Source organism: Macaca thibetana, chromosome 15 (assembly GCF_024542745.1).
Source record: "Macaca thibetana thibetana isolate TM-01 chromosome 15, ASM2454274v1, whole genome shotgun sequence".
NCBI lineage: Eukaryota > Metazoa > Chordata > Mammalia > Primates > Cercopithecidae > Macaca > Macaca thibetana.
Window position 1 is genome coordinate 73,364,095 of NC_065592.1, and position 25,059 is coordinate 73,389,153.

A 25,059-nucleotide genomic window follows, 5' to 3' on the forward strand; every position below is an offset into this window, starting at 1 on the left:
AGACAGAAACCACCTGCTTTAAAAGATTTATCTACTGTTGTCTAATGACTCTAAAAACAACTAGCTCTCAATATTTTGTTATCCATATAGGACATTTCTCACAAGCAGGTTTATTTAATCTGAAAGAATAAAGATTGATTTTCCTATTACTCGTTCTAGTGATTTTACGTATTTAAATTACAAACTTTTCTAAGAGGTGATTCTATATAATGAAAGGTAAGAGGCATCTATTTAAGGGCCAAAGTATTCAACAGTTAGTGGAGGTGATGTTTAAAAATACCATTTTTTGAGGTTTTTTAAAATTTTTTTCTAATTTTGAGGAAAATGGGAGTGAAAAAGTCAGAAGTGTGTTTTGTTTTACCACGAGCCAGACAACAATGAAAACACAGGGACTCACTAAGTAGAAGACACCAAAGGAGGTTCAGAAAGGAAGTCGGCTCTCCCCAACCCGGCTCCACCCCCCGCCACCCTCTGTGCCACGCCACGGCAATGGCTCTGTGAAAGGTGCAGCCCCCTAGCTTGGTGTCTCCACTTTTATTGCCTTTATTTTGGGAGAAGAAAGTTACTTACTGTTTAATAAGAAAACTTTGCCCAGGTCAAATAAGATATCTTGGGGAAATAAAACCAACCATTCCACAGTACAATCATTTTGACAGGAATCCTCAAAGTAGGTCATCCATTTCTTAAAGTTTAAGAATCTGTAAATCCCACAATATTCATGTAAAAGGGAAGTTTATGAAGTATGTTACATTAATAGGATCCATTGCCTTGATTCTGAGATGTCATACCTTTTCAAATGCTCCATTGTATTATCAACAGCTTCCTAGAGACAAAGCAAAAAAGAAACCGTATTTAAAATGAACATGTCGCTTTTAAGATGTACCCCCAATTTCCTGAAAATAAAACTTATTTTTTAAAAGAAGTCTCTTTTAGATTCAAGGAAATATGATCACTATAACTACATTCATTCCTCGATTTGGGGTTTTATTTCTTTGAAATTCTTATTGGAGATTTTAGCTTTTCTTGTGAAGTTTTATTAACACCATGAAGACTTGTAAGTTGAACTATATATATATATATAGTTCAACTTACTATATATATAAATATATATAGATATATAATATATAAATATATACAGATATATAATATATAAATATACAATATATAAATATATATAAGTATATATATCTATATATAAATATATATCTGTAAATCTATATATCGATATATATCTATATATAGATATATATACACACACTATATATAAATATATATAGATATATATATACACACACACACACATATATATATAACTGGAGGTCCAGATAAATTACCTGGAAACATCCACCCAGACTAAAATGACATTTACAGAGAAAGACTAAAACATTGATGGTGTGTCATTTTTGTGTTTATTCCTATCTATTACTTAAGACTCTTGGGTTACCAGTAACTAATTCAAGCATTAAACCAAAAGGAGTATTTTATTATAAGGATATACAGAGGTGTTTCATTAATCCCAAAGGTAAAAACAGTTCTTAATAAGGAGACAAACCAGTAGCTGGAAAATTGGAGAATCTTAAGAAATACCCTCTCTGATTTTCTTGCCTCTTCTCTTTTTTCATAGCTTCTTAATTCTTGTCTTTCCTTGAAGACAGTCTTTTTTCTTTCTCATCCCTAGGGTGGGGTTTGGCCAGTACTCTAGGGTTTACTTCTCTAGTTTCAAAATTTCTCATTAGCAGGAAAGAGACTTGAATTTGCCTAACGTGAGACAAATGTCCTCCATCCCTTGCAGGGGAAGTGAGTAGAGGAAGCTGGGCCGTGTATAAAGCATTAGTGCCAGGGACCCACCTGTGTGAATGTCATGAGACAGGGGAATATAGTTCTCAAGAAAAGGAGAGCAGCTCACAAGCTGGGCATTCTGTCCCTCAAGCCTATCTCCAGAACTCCCAAACTCCGAGTTCAGAGCCACCTTCTCTGCCCAGCAGCTCACACATTCCTGAAAAACAGCTTGGGATACCAGCAAATCACTGCATGTTTAGGTGACCTCCAGAAGAGGGATGGTGCTTGCGGTAATGGTAAGTTCCAGATACCCAACTTGGGAGACTTTACTATCCCTTTAAGCACATATCCTTTGAATGAATGGTAGTATTTGTAAAACCAAACTTCATGCATTTTTACTATTTCAATTACTTGTAAATCAAGACACACAAGCTTTTGTTTTCCTACTAAAATTCCTGAGATTTTGTCAATAAAACTGGGGTGCCTGAATATAATGTGCATGTGAGATTACAGTCCCCAAAGCTAATGGTCAGCAATTTGCCCCAGAATCAGCACCGCACCTGAGATTCAACACCTGAGATTCAACATGTATGTGTCATGTGATGGGGCACTCAGTTTGGGCTTTTCGCTTTTGTAGCTTTACCTATTTAAAAAAAATAAATAAATAACTGTGACAGACATAGGGCCAAAATTGGCCATTTTAAATAGTCAAGGTAAAAACTGTCTACTTTTAATGTATGACATATTTTGACACATGACTTGTATTATTTCATTATTTGAAAAATATGGTTTTCTGATATGCTTGATGGATTATTTTCATCATCTTTGAAACTTTTTTCAAGGATATTAAAATATCTGTAAAAACATCAATGATGTTAGAATTATGTTGGGAAGAAACCAGCAGATATTCATTGTCTAGAAAGAATTTTTCTCACTGATCTGGTTCAACATGAAGGGTTTTCCCCAAGAGGAATGGCTAGAATGGAGCAGCTGTTGCCTTGGGTTGGCCAGAGGTTTTCACTGCATCTCACCTTCTTCTTTGTACTAGGGAAGTCTCTCAGTTGAAGAACTTTGCTCTGTACTTGGACCTTCATGACCTTGCTTAGGAAAGAAATTAGGAACTTTCTTGAGTCACACACAGTCCTAAATCCTAGGACAAGGACACTGGAAATCCTTGGTGTGGACATTTGCCCTTTGAGTAGGGGTCCTTCTACGGAAATTGGAGGTTGCACTAACAACTGCTTGAGGGTAGGAAAAAGAGGCAGGACCAAGATGGCCTGTAACATGGAAACTGTAGCCAAAGTAATTAAAATGGGAGGATGAAAAACAGAAGAAAAATGAACAGTGGTGTTCTGATGATGAGACTAGATTTGTGCAGCACATCTTGACCCTGTGGGGAAAAAAAAGGTAAAGCTAGATTTGAATAATACCTCAAAGACAGTTTCCTTTGCTGTGGTATCCGCCTTGAGGGTTGAAGTGTTGTGGTCAATGGGTGCAATTTCTCAGCTACAACATGATATGAGGGAGCTGGGGGGCAGAGGATGGCATCGCCAGCTGACTACTTCAAAAGGAGCTTCACAGAGTGGGCTACTTTTATACTACTTTACTTTAGTGAGTTTTCTAGAACCCATTTTTCAGAGCTAAACTCATACTGATTGAGCTCTAAGTCTAATATCTGAAACCAGAATACCTATTTATTTATTCACAGTGAGATAAAATGTCAGAAGCCCCATACACTCAGACCATTGGTCTAGGCGTTCGCTTCCTGTAGGTACATTAACTACCCAGGAAACCAAGCTGTAATTGCAAAGTAACTTGGTGAACATAGAATCAAAATACGAAGAATAAATTTGATGGGTTGAATGTTTAATAGCATCAGGCTGAAATTGCATAATGTATTTATCTCTACAAAAGGATTATTACACTTGACCTTGGACAGGTGCATACTCACACTTGCGCGTGCTCAACTCCTTTCCTCTTCTTTTCCAGAATGGTTTTAATCACCGTCACTCCTGTGATCTCCCTATCCTAGGCTTTCTTTGCTGATCAACATCCCTTCTGATTGATGTAGACTTTTTTTGACCTGTTATCAGTTTCAGTAATTTTTCTGTCTGACTTTATAGACAAGAGAGATATTCTCTTTTGCATAGAAAAAAAAATTAATTGCATGCTTGTTTTGTTTGTTTGTTTGAGAGACAGGGTCCTGCTCTGTCACCCAAGCTGGAGCATAGTGAAATGATCATGGCTCACAGCAGCTTCAACCTCCCTGGCTCAAGCAATCCTCCCACCTCAGCCTCCCAAATAACTGGAATTACAGTTGTGCATCACCATGCCTAGCTAATTTTTTGTTTGTTTGTTTGTTTGTTTGTTTTTGTAGAGATGAGATCCCACTATGTAGCCCAGGCTGGAGTCAAACTCCAAACTCCTGGGCTCAAGCAATCCTCCCACCTTGGCCTCCCAAAGTGCTGGGATTACAGGTGTGAGCCACCACACTCAGCCTACATGCTTGTTTTAAATATTTAACTCTGAGACAACCATCTTGTTTATTTTACTTCCAGATTGTTGGATGATGTCTTATTATGCCTATAGAAACTTGAAATGCTATCCATTTGTGCTACTTGGGCTTTTACAACCCTTGGTATTTTATCTTTCAGGCTTTCTAAGCTTAACACTGTATAGCCAAGAGTGAAAGAAAATTAGTATCACAGCACCAGCCTGTCCTGAGTCTTTGGGATGCAATATGCTCTGATGATCTCACAAGTTTATTTGTGAATCCTATCAGTTTTTCCTGTCGTTTCCAAGAGGTTAGTGGGATGACATACACAGGATAATTGAGTAAACTTCTACATAAACAGCATCTGCAATTGCAGATACAAGAATAAGTTCCATTATGGAAATATAATACGTAGGAGTGCTATACCAATAATTGGAAAGGTAAAGACTCAGGGCTTAAGAAAATCAAAAGAGAATAAAAGAATGAGATAGAAGTCCAGATGGCCTCAATATTCATGCATTCAGTTTTCAAACAACTAACATATGTGTGTGTTTGTGTAATACTATTTCCAAACTTGGATGTTCATATCTCAGGTGAAAAATGAGTGCTCAAAGTCACCTCCCGGCCAATTGTTCCATTTTAGCAGCCTCACTATATTTGTGTGCACTGTACTACTTATCCACTTACTCATTTTTTACACTTTTACCTATTATTTTATAAATAAAAGTAAACAAGAAATATTAAACGTCTGACACTGGCAATAAAATGCATAGCTTTCATACACAATCTACTTGAGTCAAAGAAGGAACTTATCGAGCATGCCAATAGTAGAAAATCATTAGTCTAAATTGAATTCCTGCTGAACATAAGCCAATGAATGAGGCTTATGTGTTCAGTTGTAAAGAAAAATTTAAAAAAGAAAGAACATTTAAATCATGCTGGAAATGTAATCCTGAACATTATATACTGAAGGCAAGATGTAATCAAGACATTTAAAAATTTTTTCCTCTTTATGACTGAGATTCTCTTATCAGGTTTTTTTGTTGTTCGACTTTCATATACTTCACTTCCTTGCATGTTTTCAAGTATATATTAAACTTGAAAGATATTTTTCAGCATTTGCTGAAAAAGCAAAAACAAATTAGTGAAATGCCCAGAGGCCTTGACACTACATTTCTTTAGCGAGGGAAGGGCTGGAATATAGCTGAGCCACATCAAAACTTTCTGTTACATTGTGCTAGCAAAGCTCTGCCTAAGATGAGAAAAGTGGAGGGAAATCTCTATAAAGGAAGATATTTCCCCTTTTGCAATGGTGAGCTAATTGTGTTAATCAAGGTTATACACAGCAGATTGTGCTGTCTCTCTGAAGATGTGAGCACACCAAGAAGCATAAGTCAAACAGTGGGCTTCTTCTTAAAAGCTGGTCTCCTAGCCATCTTTCACTGATTAATGAGTACCTTGGCATCAGAATCTAAAAGTTGAGAGATAATGAAAAAGAGTAGAACTCCTAGAACCAGCATCACCATCTGTCTGAAGCCTACTTTTACACTTCCCCTACATTATGTACCAAAATCCCAAAATTATCATATCTCAGACTTTATTCATTTAAGGAAAAGCATAGCATTGTCATGAATAGCAGTAGTCATGATCAAAGAGAATTCTAGGAAATTAAAGTAAAGAGAGGTCAGATCTAATAGAATTTAGGTGCACTCAGACTCAATATTACCTTTGGCTTTAGTCTGTGTGAGTTTTGAAAAGAAAGAATTCTAATGTTGTATTTTGTGCCACTCAGGGCACAGGTAGTACAACCCATGTTGCTACCACCTAAGATCTGAAGAACATATTATAATACCAAGTACAGGATTAGAGAAGACATGGAGAAATGGCAGCTTCCATACATGGCTAGTATGGGATATAAATTAGTAGAAATACAGGAGAGCAGTTTGACCATATTTATCCAAGGGAATATCCTTAAGAAGTAAAAATAAATGAATTACAGCTAAGTCTATCACCACGCACAGACCTCAAACATTTAATGTTAGAGAAAACTACATATAACAACACTTATCTAAAGTTCAACACATGCAGAACAACTATGCATTTTAATGGATAGATACATGTAAAGTAAAGGCAGACCATTATGGAAGGAAATGATAGAAACTGACTTCAAGGTAGTGGTTATCTTGGTGGAGAAAGAAAGAGAAATGAGACTGAAAGGGGGTTGAAAAAGAGTTTCTCCTGGTTTTGTAAAGTTTTATTTCTTAAGAAATAAAAATCCTAAGGAAATATGACAAAATAAGATTTGTTTAAACTGCATAATGACAGATGGTGAACACAAATTTATTTTCACTCCCTCCCAAACCCCAATAAAATGATAATAAGTGTAATTTTAAGGCAGAAAATCTAAAAAGAGAAAGATAATGGGAAAAGAGACAAGAGAAACAAATTTAAAAGCTGGAAAGCAGATGGGATTTTCTGACTTCGAAGAACTGAGAAATGAAAATCCTGTGCTGACCAGGGAGAAACAAAAAACAGCTTGATTTTCTCTGCGGGCCCCCTAAGAAAGGTGAGACACTAGCAGTACAAAGCACTGGAAGTACAGGTGACAGCCTGACCAAAATAGGAGGATGGGCTGAAAACAGGAGGATGCTGTGGAAGAAGCAGATAAAAAGTACTAATTAATTAAATTTTTTAAAAAATTTAAATGCAGTTAAATCTCAGACTCATACCTCTCTCAGAGCAGCTTGGCGGCTGCCCTTCTCACGTCACTTGAAAACTGTGAGTTGATTCACTGGAGAAAGTAAAGCAGGCCAGGCATGGTGGTTCATGCCTGTAATCCCAGCATTCGGGGAGGCTGAGGCAGGAGGATTGCTTGAGCCCAGAAGGTCAAGGCTCAGTGAGCTATGATTGCACCACTGCATTCCAGCCTGGATGACAGAGTGAGACCCTGACTCAAAAATAAAAATAAAAAATAAAAAGAACGTTAAACAGAGAGTCTCTCAGCTAGGAGACCAAGCACGGCAGAGGAATTATATTAAAAACAGGACTAAAAGGGTTCAAGACCAGCCTGGGCAACATAGTGAGACCATATCTCAAGAAAATTTTTAAAACAAAATTAGCTGGGTGTGGTGGTATACACCTGTAATCCTAGATACCCAGGAGGCTGATGTGGGGGGATTGTTTGCGCTCAGGAGTTTGAAGCTGCAGTGAGCTATGATGGCACCACTGTACTCCAGACTGGGAAATAGTAAGATCTTGTCTCTAAAAAAAAATTTTTTTTAATTATAAAAACAGGGCTAAGGGAATTTTTATATGTTGCATTGCTAAATCCACAGTCCTCTTCCCCCACTTGGTTCCTAGAACAATGGTAGTAATAAGTATATTATCCTTAACACAAGACATTGAAAGCATTTTCTCCAGAGAATTTGACAATCCCACAAAACAACACAAAAAATAAAAATAAAAATAACCCAGAGCCAGATACCTCTGTAGGGACTCTCAGACCTCCCAGGCCCCACCTGGGTACTCAGAGGCTTCCCATCAGGCTGCAGTGTTCCACTCTAAAACATGAACAGGCAACTCAAGGACATCAGACATCTGACAAAAGGCCCTAAACCGAAAGATAGGGATCAAAGCTAATAAGCAGAAAAAAGCAAATTGGAGGAACCAGGATGTATACAAGAAAAAGAAAACTTAAAATATATATACACATATATATATAATGCTCAGAGAGATAAGAGATGATGCATTCATTTAAGAACAGAGAACAAGATGCCATAAAAGAAATTTCAAAGAACAACCAAGATCACTTAGCAATTAAAAAGGAAAGTGAAAATTGAAAGAAAAGAGATAAGAAAATTAGGGTATCAATCCAGAAAGTCTGACATCCAAATAATAAGAGTCCCAGAAAAAAGCAGACAAAAAGGAGAGAGAAAATTATCAAATAGTTCAGGGAAATTGCCCAGTACAGAAGGATCTGAGTTTCCAGACTCGAAGAGCCCAGCAAGGGTTCAGTAAAACAGATGAAAACATGACCATATACAGACAGTTATTGAAAAATTTTAGAACATCGGGTTCAAAGAGAAGACCCTACAAACTCCCAGAAAGGAAGACAAAAAAATCACACAAAGATCAGAAATCAAAATAGTGTCAGTCTATTCCAGGGGGACTACTCCAGCAACATTTTCTGTGAAGGGCCAGATAGAAAGCAATATTTTTAGAGTTTGCAGGCCACATACAATCTGTTGCATTTTCTTTTTTGTTTTGTTTTGGAACTTTTTTTTTTTTTTTTTTTTTGGTTGGTTGGTTGGTTAGTTGGCTGGTTGGTTGGTTGGCTTTTACCATCCTTAAAAATGTAAAAAACATTTTTATCTCACAGGCCATACAAAAATAGGCCACAGGTGAGGTAGCAGGTGAGACTCAACTCTACAGGTGGGGCTCAGACAGTGTACTAGATTCAAGACTAGCTGAAACAGAGACAGCGCAGAAGCAGCTTTCAATCAGACATGCCCACCAACGTGCCATGTCAATTTACCATTGCCATGGCAACACCTGGGAGTCACTGCCCTTTTCCATAGCAATGACCCAATGATCCAAAAATTTCTACCCCTTTCCTAGAAATTTCAGCATAAACTGCCCCTTATTCTGCATGCAATTTAAAGCAGGTATAAATATGACTGCAAAACTGCCCTGAGCTGCTACTCTCTGCCTACCGGTTAGCCCTGCTTTGCAAGAGCAGTCACAGAGCTGTAATACCACCAGAGCTGTAACACTGCCTGTTCAATAAAGCTGTTTTTCTTCTACCTCTGGCTTGCCCTTGAATTATTTTCTGGGCAAAGCCAAGAACCCTCATAGGCTAAACTCCACTTCAGGCTCGCCTGCCCTGCATCACAGGGATGTAGTTTGCTGACTTCAGTCTAGTCAACAGCAACACTGGATTCCAGATGACAGTGGAGCAATGCATGCAGTAGCCTGAGGAAAAATTATTTCCAACCTCTGGCTCTATACCCAGCCAAACTATCCATTAATCTCACAGTAAAAAGACACATTTAGTCATATAAGTTCTCCAAAAATATTTCATCTAAGCACCATCTTTCAGAACACTACTGAGGCATATGTGTTACCAAAAGGAGAACATAAGTTGAAAAGAGAAAGAAAATGCCATTACAAAATCTGGGACCAAATAAGAGAAAGATCAAGGAAATCCACAGTGTGGTCCTGAAGACAGCTCTCAGATAGGAATCCATGCCAGATTAGAGCAGGTTCAAAACTTCAGAAGAAATTTCTTCCAAAAGATGGAATTCATAGAATGCCTAATACAACTAAATATATTGAAAGGAGATTTAGACAAATGGCCAAAAGTTCAGGAGGAATTACAGATAAATGTAACAAAAACTTAGAAAATAAAAGATAATTATTAACCTCAGAGGAAAGAAAAGTTGTGCAAGAAAGTTTAAAAAAATCACAGAATACCAAATATCTCAGATGTGGACAGCATTTACATGGTCATAATATAAGCAATGGCTACCTAATCTCGAAAATTACAATGTATTAGGATGACAGAGGAATGTGACAGAAAAGGAAAGTAAAAGGAAGCCACATCCTTATATAGCAGGAAGTCCATATGTATGTTTCAAAAAATTAAAATAGCCGTATTTTATATATTTTATATAACAATATGCAATACTAAATTAAATTAGTCGGTGAAAGCCATTGAAATGGTTACCTTTGAATTTAGGGAAATGGAGGCAGTTATTTAAACATTTAAAACTAAATGATAAATAGTGTTCCCTACACTGACTTGTCTATATTTAAACACTTTCTATTTTAAAACTTTTATTTTTAAGGAGCATTCTTCACATATCAGTACAAAGTGTTGTCAAATACAGTTTGCCTACATCTTCAAAGTTGTATCATAAAGAATATTAAAATATTTTGAGATTTTTTTACATTAGTAGAAATATTTAAAGAGATATTGTTAATCAACTTCTTAAACAATCAGAAGTCCCAGAATCTTGCTTCACTGATATCACCCTCCTATTTTCCTCCAATACGCTTTACTCGTCTGTAAAATCCAGCTGGTCTGGTTTCTTGGGGTCACAAGGAAAAGACACACACAGATTCTTCACAACAGGAATTTGTTGCAAGAATAAACAGGAACATAAGGAAGAAGCAGAAAGTGCCTCATCAGCACAATCACCCTGTGTATTGGATATTTGTCATATTTTGGCCACCAAGCATCTGAAACACATCCTATATTGGTAAAACTTTTATTTTTATGGAGAGTCAATAGAACACAAAAGCTGCCTCCACTGTAGCCTGAAAATACCACATACAGTTGACCTTGGACAACCGGGCTTAGGGGTACTGACTGCCCCGTACACACTCAAAAATCCACATCTAACTTTTGACTCCCCCACAACGTAATTACTAATAGCTTACTGTTAACCAGAAGCCTTACCAGTAACATAAACAGTCTATTAACAAATATTTTTATGGTATGTGTAATATATGTATATATAAAATATATATTTTTTCTTTTCTCTAGCTTACTTTATTGTAAGAGTATTCTCTCTCTAATATATATAATATATACATAATATATGATATATAATATTATATATTATTTATATATCTAATATATAAGATATCTTATATCTAATATATCTAATAAATATTAGATATAATATATATTATGTATATATCATATATATATTAGAGAGAGAGAGCACTCTTACAATAAAGTACGCTAGAGAAAAGAAAATATTATTAAGAAAACCATAAGAAAGAGAAAATGTATTTACTGTTCATTAGGTGGAAGTGGATCACCATAAGGGTCTTCATCCTCATCATCTTCACATTGAGATGGCTAAGGAAGTGGAGGAGGAGAGGCTGGTATTGCTGTCTCGGGGGTGGCCGAGGCTGAATAAAACCCACGTGTAAGTGGACCCATGGAGTTCAAATTCACATTGTTCAAAACATGTTGTTCAAGGCTCAACTGTACACACCTTCCCAGACTCCCTTGCACAGCTCTCTAATCCTCAAAACAATTGTTAGAGCTCCCCAATACCTCTTGAATGCAACCCTCTTCTGTGTAAATAAGCCAGAATTGATTTTCATCACTTCCGCTTTAGAAGTCTATTGTATTCATTTCTGGAACTTGGAAGTTGACATCAGTCTGTTCTTAAATGTAGAATCAGCTGATTGAACGATGGAGGATGGAGGAGAAGGATGGAGGGATTTGAGGATCCCTGTCTCTCCAGAGGGTTAGTTTATAACCCTTGTCACATACTAAGGTTTTCTTTTTTTTAATGGGAAATTTTCAGATCTTGGCATGTTTTGGCAATCTCTTGCAGCTTTTGGTGAGGTACTATAAGAAAGAGATAAGTTTAATATCCAATATAAGAGAGTAAAGAAAATACAACTTTGCTAATAAAGGCCCTTTCAGTTACCCAAAAGTCCAATAATTTTGAGTCTTTCAAATTTCAAGAAACCAAATTCTCTACCCCAGGCCAATGGTAGCCCAGCAGAGATATTGAAACTAAACCTTAGAAGGAGTAAAGATCACAGTTACAGGGAAGATTCAGTGCTCAGGCCTCAGCTCAACAAACACGGAACTTTCTCTGTAAAAAATACAGCCAGGGGACAAAGATATGAACTGATCTAGTGCTTCTTCATCTAAGGCCATTGCTTTTAATTGCATCAGGGTGGAGCTCATTAAGTTGAGAATCACAAAAGTGAGCAGATCAGAGTTCTGTAGAACCCAAGGCATCACAGTTAAAAAGGGATCCGCACCACATTTACTTTCTGTTTGATCCTCTCTTCCCCCAAAGTCTTGTCTTTTTCTCCACGTGTTGGCTTTATTTTTTTCTCACTACAAAAGGATCTCCTCCTCACACTTTTTCAATTAATATTCAAAAAATCCTGGAGGAAGGCTATGATTGGCCCAGGTTGGGCCACACCCAGTGCTCACACTTGGACTGATTAATTTTAGCCAGATGTCCTGGAAACTGCAATTGGTCCAATCTTTGACTGTGGTGGGGGCGGACTAGAAGAGGCCATCACTGGAAAGGAGGATGGTGAAAGCAATATCAGATGGTCTCAGTTAATTCTGAAAACAACCCTACAAGGTATGTACCACTTTTTCTTGGTAACTTATATTGTTATATCTGTTGTAAAGAAGAATGTTACACTTATAAAAGTCAAACTCCTCATGAATGTAGACGTAGTAAAATGAAGAGCGAGGACTCAGACCCAAATCTATCTAATACCACAGTTCATGTTCTTAAACTTCTTCTTTACCAGTTTATCTTAGGGTTGTGTTATTGTTGCAAAACATGTTTCAAAAATAAATTTCAATAAATGATGATGGAAGTCTACTCTCACTAATGACAAGATTTTTTGCAATTCCCCTGGGCTTTTTCTTCTGTTATGATATGCAATGGAAAAGGAAACATCTAATTAAATTGAATCTATAAGAAGCCATGAGAGGAGAGAAAAGAGAAAGGTAAGAAAATATTTTATTGGAAGAGTCTGTGTCGTCTACAGCAAAGATGAAGGCAGCCCTACTAAAAAATAAAGATAAAGTAAAATAATTTTTAAAAGAGAAAACATCGAAGAAAAAAAAGCCTTATAAAGTTTTATGAAATAATGACGTTTCAAATAACAGTAATATTTATTGAGCACTTATTATGTGTTCAGCCTTGTTCTAAGTATTTTACATGTATCATCTCTTTTACACCTCATAGCTTATTAAAATAAATAATCTAACATCTTAGAGACCTTTGTAAAAAAATGTCTAATTCTGATCTCCTTCCACCCTTTAACAATGTAACTTTTATATTCCTTGTTTTTTCTCCATTGGCCATATTGCACTGTTCCCATGTAGCATGAGCAGCAGCAGCCAATGATTAGCTCAAGCAATCCTCAAAACCCTCTGCGAATGCAGCTCTGGTGTATCCTGTACCTCAATAACTTGGTTATCTCCATCCCTCCAGGTTATCTCCATCCCTTGTGATACCTGCTGCCGCCAGATTGCTACTTCTTTGACTTGTGGTGAACACTGTTCTCTATCACATCACACAGCTCCCATCCCTCCCTTTCTCTCTCCACCTTCCCCCTTGACTTCCCAGGATCTCGACACAGTTCTATGATCAATCATTTCTCTTTCCAAGTCACCCTTATCTGTAAGTCCTACCCTCCTTCCTCCACCCCTCCCTGGCTGTGCCCCTGCCCTCCCTGAGGGCTGCCTGACCTATCTCACACAACTCTCTGGTTCAAACTGGAAGACTCCTCTCATCTGTCCTTGAATTTCCTCTATTCTTACTCTATTATCTTCACCTTTGTTTTTGTTTGGTTTGTTTGTCTCCTCTTTATGTGTCCTCTTGGTATTTCTGCTACATTCAGAATATCTATTTTACTCCTTAAAGTCGCTGAGTCTACCCCTCACCTTGAAAGCTTCCTTGGAATACTTTCATAAAATGTCCCATCATGTGGATAGCTGAAAACAGAATCAGGGCTGCTCCTTCAGCCTCCATAATGTCTCAGTTTTCATTTCTTCCTTTTCAAACAAGAAATTCTTGATTTCAAATAAGAAATTCATAAATATAAATAAGAAATTGTTCATATGTATGGATTTCTGCCAGATCTCCCAACTTCTGAGAAATTAATTTTAGTAATTAGCACAATTGTAAAAGATATAATATTTCACTTTCCATTTCACCACTTCCCTTCTTTTCAAAGGGTAAATTTTCTTAATTTTAATTTGTATAATTCTGACTCAGATTATTAATGTACATTTTAAAAACAAATTATTTCACACATTCTTATATGTTTACTAAATGTTTAAAGACACAAGCAACTTTCTGGTATTTCCAAGTCTATTATCTTTCATGAACTACAGTGGAAAAATCCCTTTGTAATGTAATCTTTTTTTGCTACATATTTTTTCTTTCACGTTTCTTCTGTGGAACTATAAACTCCCAAATCAATATTTTCTCCTCCATAATTGACATCCATGATCATATACCTTCCAACTCAGCCATATTGTAAACTATGAATTATTGACCTCATACAAAAGCTTCAACCCCAATTATTTGCAAGAAATAAATTGTCTTTGTCAATATTTAGCTTTAATTCTTACATGAAAATTGAAAAATTGAATCTAGTAAGAATTGCTGTATCTTCTCTTTGATGCATTTTGACGTTAACTGATTTACCTTATTATGATCAGTTTTGCCCAAATGTGTGAAGAATGGCAGAGTCCTTCAAGCCACTCTCACATGCTCTTCTTTCTCCCTTTTCTTGTGCAAAAGGAGAATTTAGAACTGGGGGCAAGGGCTGGGGCAGTATTGGTTGACTCTTATTTGAGATTCTTTTTTAAATACTACCTCATTTCTCTTATCTCACACTCATTCTGGAATTTGAAGTCCATATGTAATAGCCTGAGGTTTTTGTCCTCTTTAGTATTATCCTTCATTAATTTGGCTAAGAGTCATAAGTGCAGTTAGCCAAGGCCCCATGCCCATACATCTGTCTGCATCTGAAGTTTATATGGAACACAAAGAGAGGAAGCAGAAACCAGAACCCCTTCTTTTTAAGGTTCAAATTATTACAATATGACTGATGGCCTAGGGTGACCCAGACCAAAGCCATCTCTCGAGAGAGGTCAATAGAGGGCCTTCCAGAAGAAATTCCTAAAAGAAATACCTAAAAGTTCTTGTACTTAACAAGAGAAGAACGGGCTTTTCACAAACCAGTGGATGAGATTCACTGATTTTCTTCTTTTTGTTTTAAAGAGACTTTATTTTGTACTCTATGCACTCTGTGACTGAAGCAGGAACCTATGTACATACAACAATGGAGTATTTTGCAATCCCACTTTAGTCCATTCACGGTGATAACTGGAGTCCTTTATCCCTCCGTGCCCCTAAGCAGTCATTCTCGTTCACTTTACAGAAGAATTGCTCTAGCTATATCATGTACAGAAAATCACTTAATCCATGTGGGTGAAGTGTCTTTGGTTGTCCCCTGCACTGGTTAAAACCCTGTGTTATGCATAAATGAAAGGCATTTGGCAGATGATTAACCTCATCTGTTCACCACCAGAGTCCTCTTACACACTTCTTAGAAAGAATGCTAAATTCAAGCACTACATTCATTAGAATAGTAATCAAGTCACAGCTCCTTCATGTGCCCCCTATTCTTAAAGAGAATAAATGGGTTATTTAGATCATTAGCCCAAGTAACATTTTCACAGTATTCCCTCAACGGTTAATCTTTCTTGTGAGAGATTCTGAAAATAAACTGCTTCTCTGCTAAATTAAAGCTCACCCCAAATTCCTTGTTGCATCAATATAGACTCATGCATTTATATTTCATGGGTTCAGCATAGCCTCTTCCTGAAAAACTATAAAACCATTTTTTCATTTCAACAAATACCTCACTTTCTGCCTCCAGCTCCCTCTTCTGGACCCAAAGAGCCACAGAGGATGTCTCAGCTCCTCTTTCCTCTCTGCTCATTTGTTCTCATTGTCCTCTCCCTCTTCTTCCTCTTTTTGTCCTCCCTCTGTTCCACTTTGATCCAGTCTTTCAGCTTGGCCCTCCCTTTTGTCTCTTTCAAAGTTCCCTTCCAATGAACTGGCCTAGGTCTCCGAGTGTAAAATGACCATAATCTGTCTTTTCTGGGCTGTCCTCAGTGTCTTTCTATCATGGCTATATTCTGGAAGGCTGAAGACTTTCTTTACTGCCTTGTTCTGTTCTTCATTTTCCCACTCCTTTCCTTTCTTTTGTCTTTGTTCACTATATACTCAGTCAGCTCTAATTGATCCTATGGCAACTAATTCTCTGCCTCCATGAATTAAGTTAGTAGCGATTACTCACGGGCAAAGTTTTTTAGCCATCCCAATGGATCAATGAGATTGTTATTATTATTATCACCCAATTTTAGAGAAAAGGACATTAAAGCACAGAGAGGCTAAATAGAACTTTTCCAAGCTAACAAAGCTAGTAAGTTGCAAAGCCAAGTTTCAAATCTATCTACCTAACTCCAAAACCCATGATTTTTCAACCTCACCATGCTGCCTTTGTATGCAAGTGTGCCATGCCTTCCTGTGGTTAGCACTGTCCCTTATTACTAAGCTTCATGAGAATTTTGGTTTAAGATACATTTAAATTAAAAAGCACCTATATTGCCCTAGAATAAGGAAAGTAGTTGAAAAATAAAGATAAAAATGCAGAGGCTTTATTTGAATGTGGCTTTTGTTGCAAACATTTTTTAAGATAAAAAAATTAAAAATAACAATAAAAATATAGAAGTGTTTTGGAGGATATTAAGTACAAGCCTATATTGTTGGGGGGGAATCATGTTGTATTCCCAAGGGTAAAGAACATAATTGTAACTACACATGCATCCCCCCAAAAAACTAGATCTTCGCCTGTTGCCTTTCTCACGCCCATACAGAAACCTATTACAGTTCCTGTGAATTACCCTAGGGGAGCAAACCAATGTTGGTATTAGAAAAGAGACATATTTTTGTCTTTTTTTAAATAAAAGGGATTCAATTCAGAAATCAAGAATTTCTCACCGATGAAGAAAACTTAGGAAAACTTATCTAGTAGGGGCAAAGGAAAGAGTAAATGTAAGAACAGAAACAGCAACATAGCATAACCATGGAGAGTGAGGCCAGGAGGCACAGATGAATGAACAAGAAGAACGTCGACACGGCAGCAGGTGCGGCGCACGAATGCAACACAGAGCACAGGCTCAGAATGATGAGGCGCATGAGGAAGAGCACAGCAGTCTGCCACACACACACAGGCACTCGAGGACCTGGAGGCAGCCGAGCAGACCTACAGAGGGAGGCCGAGAACCTGTGAAGGTGGTGAAATGCTCACTTGCCCAAGAAGTGACCATTTTACCCGGGATTCAAGGGGAGTCCCAACAGAAATCATTGGAAGTCTCCAGCTTGAAAACAACTCTCGATGAAAAGCTGTAATAAAATCAGAGAATTTTAAATCAGAAAAGGAACTTAGAGATTATCTCATTCAATGCTCTAATTTTATCATACTACATATGCTGCCTGGTAAAGAATGCTGCATTTGGTATCAGAAGATCTAGAGAAAAGATAAATGTTAAATAATGTAATGAACAGTGAATAACTATACAAAAGTGGTTTCATCATCATTGTCATCTTGTATAATCTTCATATTTGACCATAGTGTAGAAAGCGCAAACATTGGTGTCCCAATTTTACCAATGACAGATTTTAAAAGATTTAGTAAATTATATTCACCAGCAAGTGATAGAGAAATAACACTGTAGAAGCTGTCTTATTTCTAGTTGTAATATATTTTACTATGTTTTCTTTGAAGATTAATGTATGAGTACAATGGAGGGTTTGGTGAGAAAAGAAGTGAAACTTGAAAAGGTTTCAGCTAAAAGAGAAAACTAGACCACTATCATTTTAAAAGGGCAATAAAATAGAATAATCAGATACTATCTTTAAGTTGGTAAGCCTAATTTAAAAAGGATTAAACTACTTTCCTGGAAAATTACTTTCTCCCGAGAAGCTTCTTTCCCTCAAACTGCTTTTTATTTATTTATTGCCTGAAGAGTTTAAATAAAGATAATAAATTGCATGATCAATAGAAACAACAAAGTTGCTTTGCTTAGAGCTGATAACAGAGTGTATAGATTTTCCATGAATAATTGAAAAGGCCCGACAAAGACGTTTAAACTCTCCTGTCTCTATGCCTCTCTTTCTCTCCATTTTTCACAGAGCCAATTCCTAAGTCTCCCTACAGAAAGAAATCAAATGCAACCAAGTCAACCATTCCCATATGCAGGAGGGTTTATTTATTGCCTGCAGGGAGCCACAGCCAGTCATGTGGCAGTAAGTGCTCGGAAAGATCAGCAGCTCATGGCTGCATGAAGTTATCCGCAGGCCTAGGAGAGGGAACCTGGCACTCACTCCTTAGGCAAGGCCCAAGAAATAAACGTGTGTAGCCAGGCAATTTTTTTTGCTTCACTTTGCACTAACTCTAGCACCCTCAAGCCTGCCATTCTTCAATGGGCATCTTCAATGGGCTCTCCCTAAGATGAACCTTGGTATAGTTTAGGGACATCTCTCACACTTTCACTCTACCAACAATGATCCTAGAGAAGCTTTTCTAGACACATGGCTCAATTCCCCAGGATGCTAGCAGAAAAAGTTTATGAAAACTTAAGGCTGCTGTAGTTCAGTGTCTGGTTCAGGCTGCCAAAATTTGGTCATTTTCATGCCCACAGCCTAGGCTGTGGGGGCTTCTTCTCCCCTTCACTCTCTCTCATTCTCCCCAGCAGTAGCTGAAAAAGCAATGAGCTAGAAGGTGGAAGACTGATACCCAAGCCTGCTCTTCTAAGGGCTGGAGGCCAAGGAGCAAGTCGTCTCTACTGTCCCAGTACCCCGCACAGACTATGGCACATAGTAAGTGCTTTAAAAACGTTCATTAAATGAACTGATAAATGAATTTAATATCAAGGGGTCTCCATTTCTTCATTAGTAAATAGGAAAGTTACACTAGGTCCCTTCAAAAATCTCCAGCTCTGAGATTTTAAAATATTTTGGACTAGCTTTCAGGATAGCATAATTATACTAAGATAAGACAGTGCTCCCCTTCTGACATGATGGAATAAACTGATAGATCAACTCTCACACAGATAGCGACTACTTAGAGGCTCTGCAGAGGGAACAAAGAAAATGGCTGTGTGTTTGGGTGCAAAATGGTACAATCACTTAGGAAAACAGTTTGGCAGTTACTTATGAATGCAAATATATATTTACCATAACATGCATCAAATCTACTCCTAGGTATTTACCCAAGAGAAATGAAAACATACGCTCACCTAAAAACTTACCCTGCACGTTTATCATGGCTTTAGCCTTAATCATTTAGACTGAAAACAAACCATATGTCTTTGAACTAATGAATAGATTAGCAAATTGTGGTACATTCATGCAGTGAAATAACACTCAACAATAAAAGGGAACAAACAACTAATACATGTAACAACATAAATGAATCTCGAATGCATTATGCTACATGAAATCAGCCAGACTCAAAAGGCCAGAGGCTGTGTGATTTCGTTTATATGATATTCTGGAAAAGGCAAAACTATAGGAACAGAGAATTGAATGTTGGTTATCAGGGACCAGGTTTAGAGGAGGGGGTGACAGCAGGAAGGCATGAGGACTTTTGGAAGGAAATGAAACTGTTGTACATCTAGGCTTCTAATCTGTGATGGTACTTACACAATTGTGTGTGTTTGTCAAAACTCACAGAATTGTACATTAAAGAGTAAGCTTTTAAGTATTTTTATAATTATGTAGATTATACCTCAATAAACTTGACCTTAAAATAAAGCAAAACAAAGGAAAGAAATGGGGGGCTTCTAAATCAGGGAAGACTAAGAAGACATAACTGCCAAAGGCAATGCATGAGCCTGGATTAATTCCTGGATTGGGAGTGGAGGTGGGGAAACCCAGCCACTTAGGAACAATTGGGGAAATTTGAATTTCCACTCTGTTAATAATGCAATTGAGATAGTAATTTTTTCTCAGGTGCAGTCATGAGCTGTAGTCTCATAATCTGCCCCTGTTCTTGACAGGTATGCACGGTTGTACTTAGGGGTAACTTGTGATGTCTGTGAACTTATTTTGGATATTTTGGCAAAAGAGAAGTGAATATGTATATTCAGAAAGAAAGATGAAATAGGAATCTCTTCTGAAATTTCAAAAGAGATTTGAAAGGGTTTGAAACATTTCAAAATAAAAATGAATGCATTTTGTTAAACCCCCATCATGTGCACCTGCAACCCCCTTCTCCTGATCTTTTGCTGGATGCTGTGGTTTCACTGGCCCATCTCCATTTTCCTCCAGTTCTGTTTTAGGAGTTTCTACCCTTTGCAGTTGTCTGCTTCATTTCTTATTCTCTGATCATGCCTTTCAGCTGCCTGGAAAGCATTTGTTTCCAAGGTTGTTGATCTCCGGCATTGCCCTTCTCTTTCCTCTCCCCTGAGCCAAAGCCTGACCTGTACAGCTTTGCTATTTTTAAGTATAATCTATATTCTCCAAGTATCCTTAACAGAGTCAAGCGGTATTTAGGCCTCTCCAAGACCATCTACCTTCTATTTTAAAAGCTCCCCATTCAGCTTTCTGCCCTCCCTGTTGAACTGGAAGAACATTCACCATCTTTTCCCCCGTTAAGCTCACAGCCTCTCCTACCCAGCCAGCTGGGTCAGGGAGGGTTTTGCTTCTCACATCTCATACACTTCCTTATATTACCCTCCTCCATTGCTCTGTCTCACCTAAAATTTAGCTGTGAATTCCCCTCCTTTCCTCTTGCCTTTTCTCTCTCAGGAATACAGACATACCAAATGTGATCCTTTCTCATCAGGGCACCACTGTAGGTGTGGTCTAGGTGAACAGAAGCCTCCAGTGGGGAGAACTGAGGGAGCCACAGGAATATCCTGCAGCCTGACGCAGGTACAGATATCTTGGGATGGCATAACACAGGCATAGGCAAGCCTTTTCTGTAAAAGACCAGAGAGTAAATATTCTAGGCTTTGCAGCCAAAAGGCAAAATGAAGCAGCTGTTCTTACCAAAAGGCTAATAGTCCTTTACATTTTACACTTAAAAATGTAAAAAAGAAAAAAGTATTTGCTCTCAGGACACAGTTGGTAGTTTGTCAACTCCAGGGAAAATACACTGGGTGAACTTCTGGTTTAACTTTAGAAGAGTTAGAAATTGCTTTATTCACCTTCTCTGTTTCACCGACATAAGGGCAGTATCAATAAAAAGAGCTTGGGCTCAGGAGTTATTACACCTCCTGGCCCCAGCTGCTCTACCGTAGTTCTCAGACAACATCATGACGTCAACCAATACCCAATCCCTACAGAGGCCTGTGACTTCCTCAGGATTCTGAAGATAAACAAGTTGCCTAATGTCTGTTTTCTTCCTTGATATCTTGTGGCAGCTGTCAGGAGTGACACTTGCCTTTCAAAGCCCTTAGAAAAACATCGTCTTGCTTCCTTTAGAGAATGAAGGCAAGGAGCACCATCTCTTCAATATATTCCTCCCACTGAAAAGTTAATTATAATTGTTATGTCAATTTTGTGAATGAAATTGTCTGCTGACAAGTGGCTTTTAGGACCGAGCATAGGCTGTTTTCCATAGTTTCCATGTATGACCCATTAAACGTGGCCAGATAGTCTGGCAGGTTTTGTATCCAGCACCTCCCGTGCCTTTCTCATCACTATTGCAAAGATGATGATGCTCAGTTATTCTAAATCTCACCCTAATAAGATCCTGATATGAACTTCCTAGCGACTGGAAGCTCACTGGACTTCTGCTTTTTTTCTCATAAGTATTTCTCTGCTTTATTCATCTGGATATCTTCAGATGGGTTTGATCCCACTTGGCAGGTAAATTTGGGATATTTGATCTCAAATAAGTAGGCATGTGATTTATTTGATCATGCAAATGAAACATCACTTCCTTGAGGCAGATCTGCTTTCTCCACCATGATCAATAACCTTCTTTTTTCAGCAGAGCCACATGGATACATATCCATTCAAATAAATTAACATTCCAATTCTGGAAAGCTGATTTCAGAAGAATGAATTGGTAAAATGCTAATAGCAGGTAAAGTGGAGTTCAAACTCACTAATCAAAGAGACATAAATTTAAAACAATTAAGAGCAATTTTTTAGCCATTGAAACTGCAAATCCTTTTGTAAAGAATAATGTTGTGTCAGCTTCAAGGCAGTGATGTGGGAATGCCTGCCTAAGCCACACGGCTGGGGCAGTGAAGGCAGAGCGTCTGACTTCAGATTCTGAATACCGGCAGTATCCTATTCCATCCCATAAGATAAATAGATCATAGTATGATTGTAAAAAAGACCATTTATTAAAATTCATGCTCTGTGTTAGTCCGTTTTCACACTACTGATAAAGACTTACCCGAGACTGGGTAATTTATAAAGAAAAAGAGGTTTAATGAACTCACAGTTCCACGTGGCTGGGGAAGCCTCACAATCATGGTGGAAAACAAAAGGCACGTCTTACATGGTGGGGGTAAGAGAGAACTGAGGATCAAACAAAAGGGGGAACCCCCTTAAAACACCATCAGATCTCATGAGATGATTTATTCACCACGATAAGAACAGCACGTAGGATTCAATTATCTCCCACATGGTCCCTCCCACAACATGTGGGAATTATAGGAGCTACAATTCAAGATGAGATTTGATTGAGGACACAGCCAAACCATATCAGTCTCTAAGAACACTTAATGATATAGGGAAACGTTCATGGCATTACACTAAGTGAAGGAATTAGTATACAAAGCTGGATACAAAGTATGATCCCAATTTATTTTAAAATATGAATACAAAATACAGGAGTAGATTTTTGTGTGTTGAATGGCATGTCAAGTGAAGATTCCCTGGATTTACATGTTGAACTAAATTGGCTTAAGCTGCTAATTCCATGCCATATGACAAAGCAAACCTCTTTCTAAGATTTCCTGAGGGATGATATATTCATGGTCATCTCAGCTCCACAATCCTCTTTTTGGTCCTGCATCAGTCCAAATTTTAGAGTGTTAGCTCAGCTCCTTCCTCAATTTCTTTAGGTTTTTATTTCTTAGCCCAAACCCCACTATTCAATTTCTACCAAGAAAATAATTACATAAAGCAGTCAAGAGTATAATAGAATCAAGCATTTGGAAGAAAGTTGCAGGAAAAGTTCATATAACAATATGCAAATCATTACAAATTGAACATTATCATTTTCAAAAATTATGTTAGCTACCTCACCACAGGAAAACTTCCAATGGCTCATTTGCACATTAAGTCACTCAGTTTCATATTTCATGAGCACATCTTTCCTCATCCTCTCTTCTCTACCTCTCCTCCTTTCAAGCAATAAAATAAATCCTCTCATTTTCCTATGCAAAGCCACTAGACATTCTCTTTTGTCACTGAGATTCCTGGACAACAGTTCTCTCTAAATTCTGCCTTCTATCCTAGGCTGCTGAACTAGGTATTTCCCAAAGTCAGTTCCCACTGCAAGAGTAATCTAGTACACCAATTATTAAAATGGTGGTCCTCAAATCAGCCTGCTTATTGGAATTTGAGAAGTTTTTTTGGTCTTATTTTTTATATATATATTAGTTCCTAGGCCCCTCTAGAAGGTCTGAGGGTGTGGCTTTGTTATAGATTTATCTTTAAAATCCATGCAACCCTAGTGTACAACAGAGTTGAAAAAAAAATGCTGAAATAAAAAGACATTCACATTGTTACACATATACCATATATCTTTGATTCTATGATGCATTTTTTACCTCTTGATTTTTTTAAAATTAGGATGCATTTAATAATTTATATCAAAAAGAACTTGCAAGCTGCCAAATAGATTAAGTTGTGACATACTTGTCATTTCTTGCAATGCATATGGGAACGGTGCCCAGTCCCTCCAAGTATATCATGAAATCTTAAAAGCTTGGAGAGTTTGGTGTGACTGATTCATGCATTATGAAGGACTGTTATTTGGGCACTGAAAAATCCATGAGTAAAAGCTTCTGGCTAAATTTCAAGAGAGACTTGTGATGTGTAATTCAATAGAAGAAAAAATTATGAGTTTAACAAAATAGGGAATGTGGATAAAATCCCATTACAGTTGACCCTTGAACAATGTGGGGGTTACTGTCTCGGGGTGGCAGAGGTAGAAGAGGTAAAGGAGCTGGGAGGGGAGGCAGGAGAGGCAGGCACTCTTGGTGTAATTTTTACTGAAAAAAAAATCCACATATAAGTTGACCCATGCAGTTCAAACTTGTGTTGTTCAAGGGTCAACTGCATTGTTTACTATATTTTGACGTTAGGCTATAGATATCAAAGAAATCAAAATTTGAAGCACACATTACAGGAGCAACACAAAACAGAGATGATATGCAGAATTAAGACTGGCCCAAAGTGATTTAGAAGAAACTTTAAACTCATAATGGGAAGGAAACTCATTCTCAAGTTTTGTGCAGAGAAAATGGTACCCAATTGCCATTTTTTTAGGAAAAAAGAAATATACTTTTAACTTTGTTTTTCTTGAAATGTAATACATAGGCTAGGCACAGTGGCTCACACATGTAATCCCAGAACTTTGGGAGGCCGAGGCAGATTGCTTGAGTCCAGGAGTTCCAGACCAGCCTGGGCAACACGGCAAAACCCTGTCTCCATAAAAAATATAAAAATTAGCTGGTCATGGTGGTGCGCGCCTGTAGTCCCAGCTACTTGGGGGGCTGAGGCAGAAGGATTACTTGATCTCAGGAAGTTGAGACAGCAGTGAGCCAGGATTGCACTATTCCACTCCAGCCTGGGTGAAAGTGAGACCCTGTGAAAGAAAGAGAGGGAGGGAGGGAGGGAAAGAGGGAGGCAGAGAGAGAAAGAGAAAGGAGGGAGGGAGGGAGGGAAGGAAGGAAGGAACGAGGGAAGGGAAGGAAAGGGAAGGAAAAGTAATAAATAAACAAATATCCCATTTTATAACAGATATTATCTTAGAATTGAAGAACTATACCACATATAGATATTCATAATCATAGAAAAACAACTGGAATGCAATGCATAAATATATTAGCAGTTGTTAAGAAATAGACTCACAATAATTTTTATTATCTTCTTTACTTTGTTTTACTTTCCAAATGTTCTAAGGAATCTAAGTAACTTTTGTAATCAGGAAAATCAGGGAATGTTACT

At 37.7% G+C, this 25,059-nt stretch overlaps 1 long non-coding RNA gene across 1 annotated transcript in view; it reads right to left on the reverse strand.

Moving 5' to 3' along the window:
* Nucleotides 1–744: 744 nt before the first annotated feature.
* Nucleotides 745–25,059, reverse strand: part of LOC126937590 (uncharacterized) — a 51,136-nt gene continuing 26,821 nt past the window's right edge. The window contains exons 3-4 of the long non-coding RNA XR_007719784.1: nt 2,811–3,169; nt 745–823 (exon numbers count right to left, since the gene is read on the reverse strand). This is a non-coding gene — a long non-coding RNA (uncharacterized LOC126937590). The remainder of the gene's footprint in view (nt 824–2,810; nt 3,170–25,059) is intronic.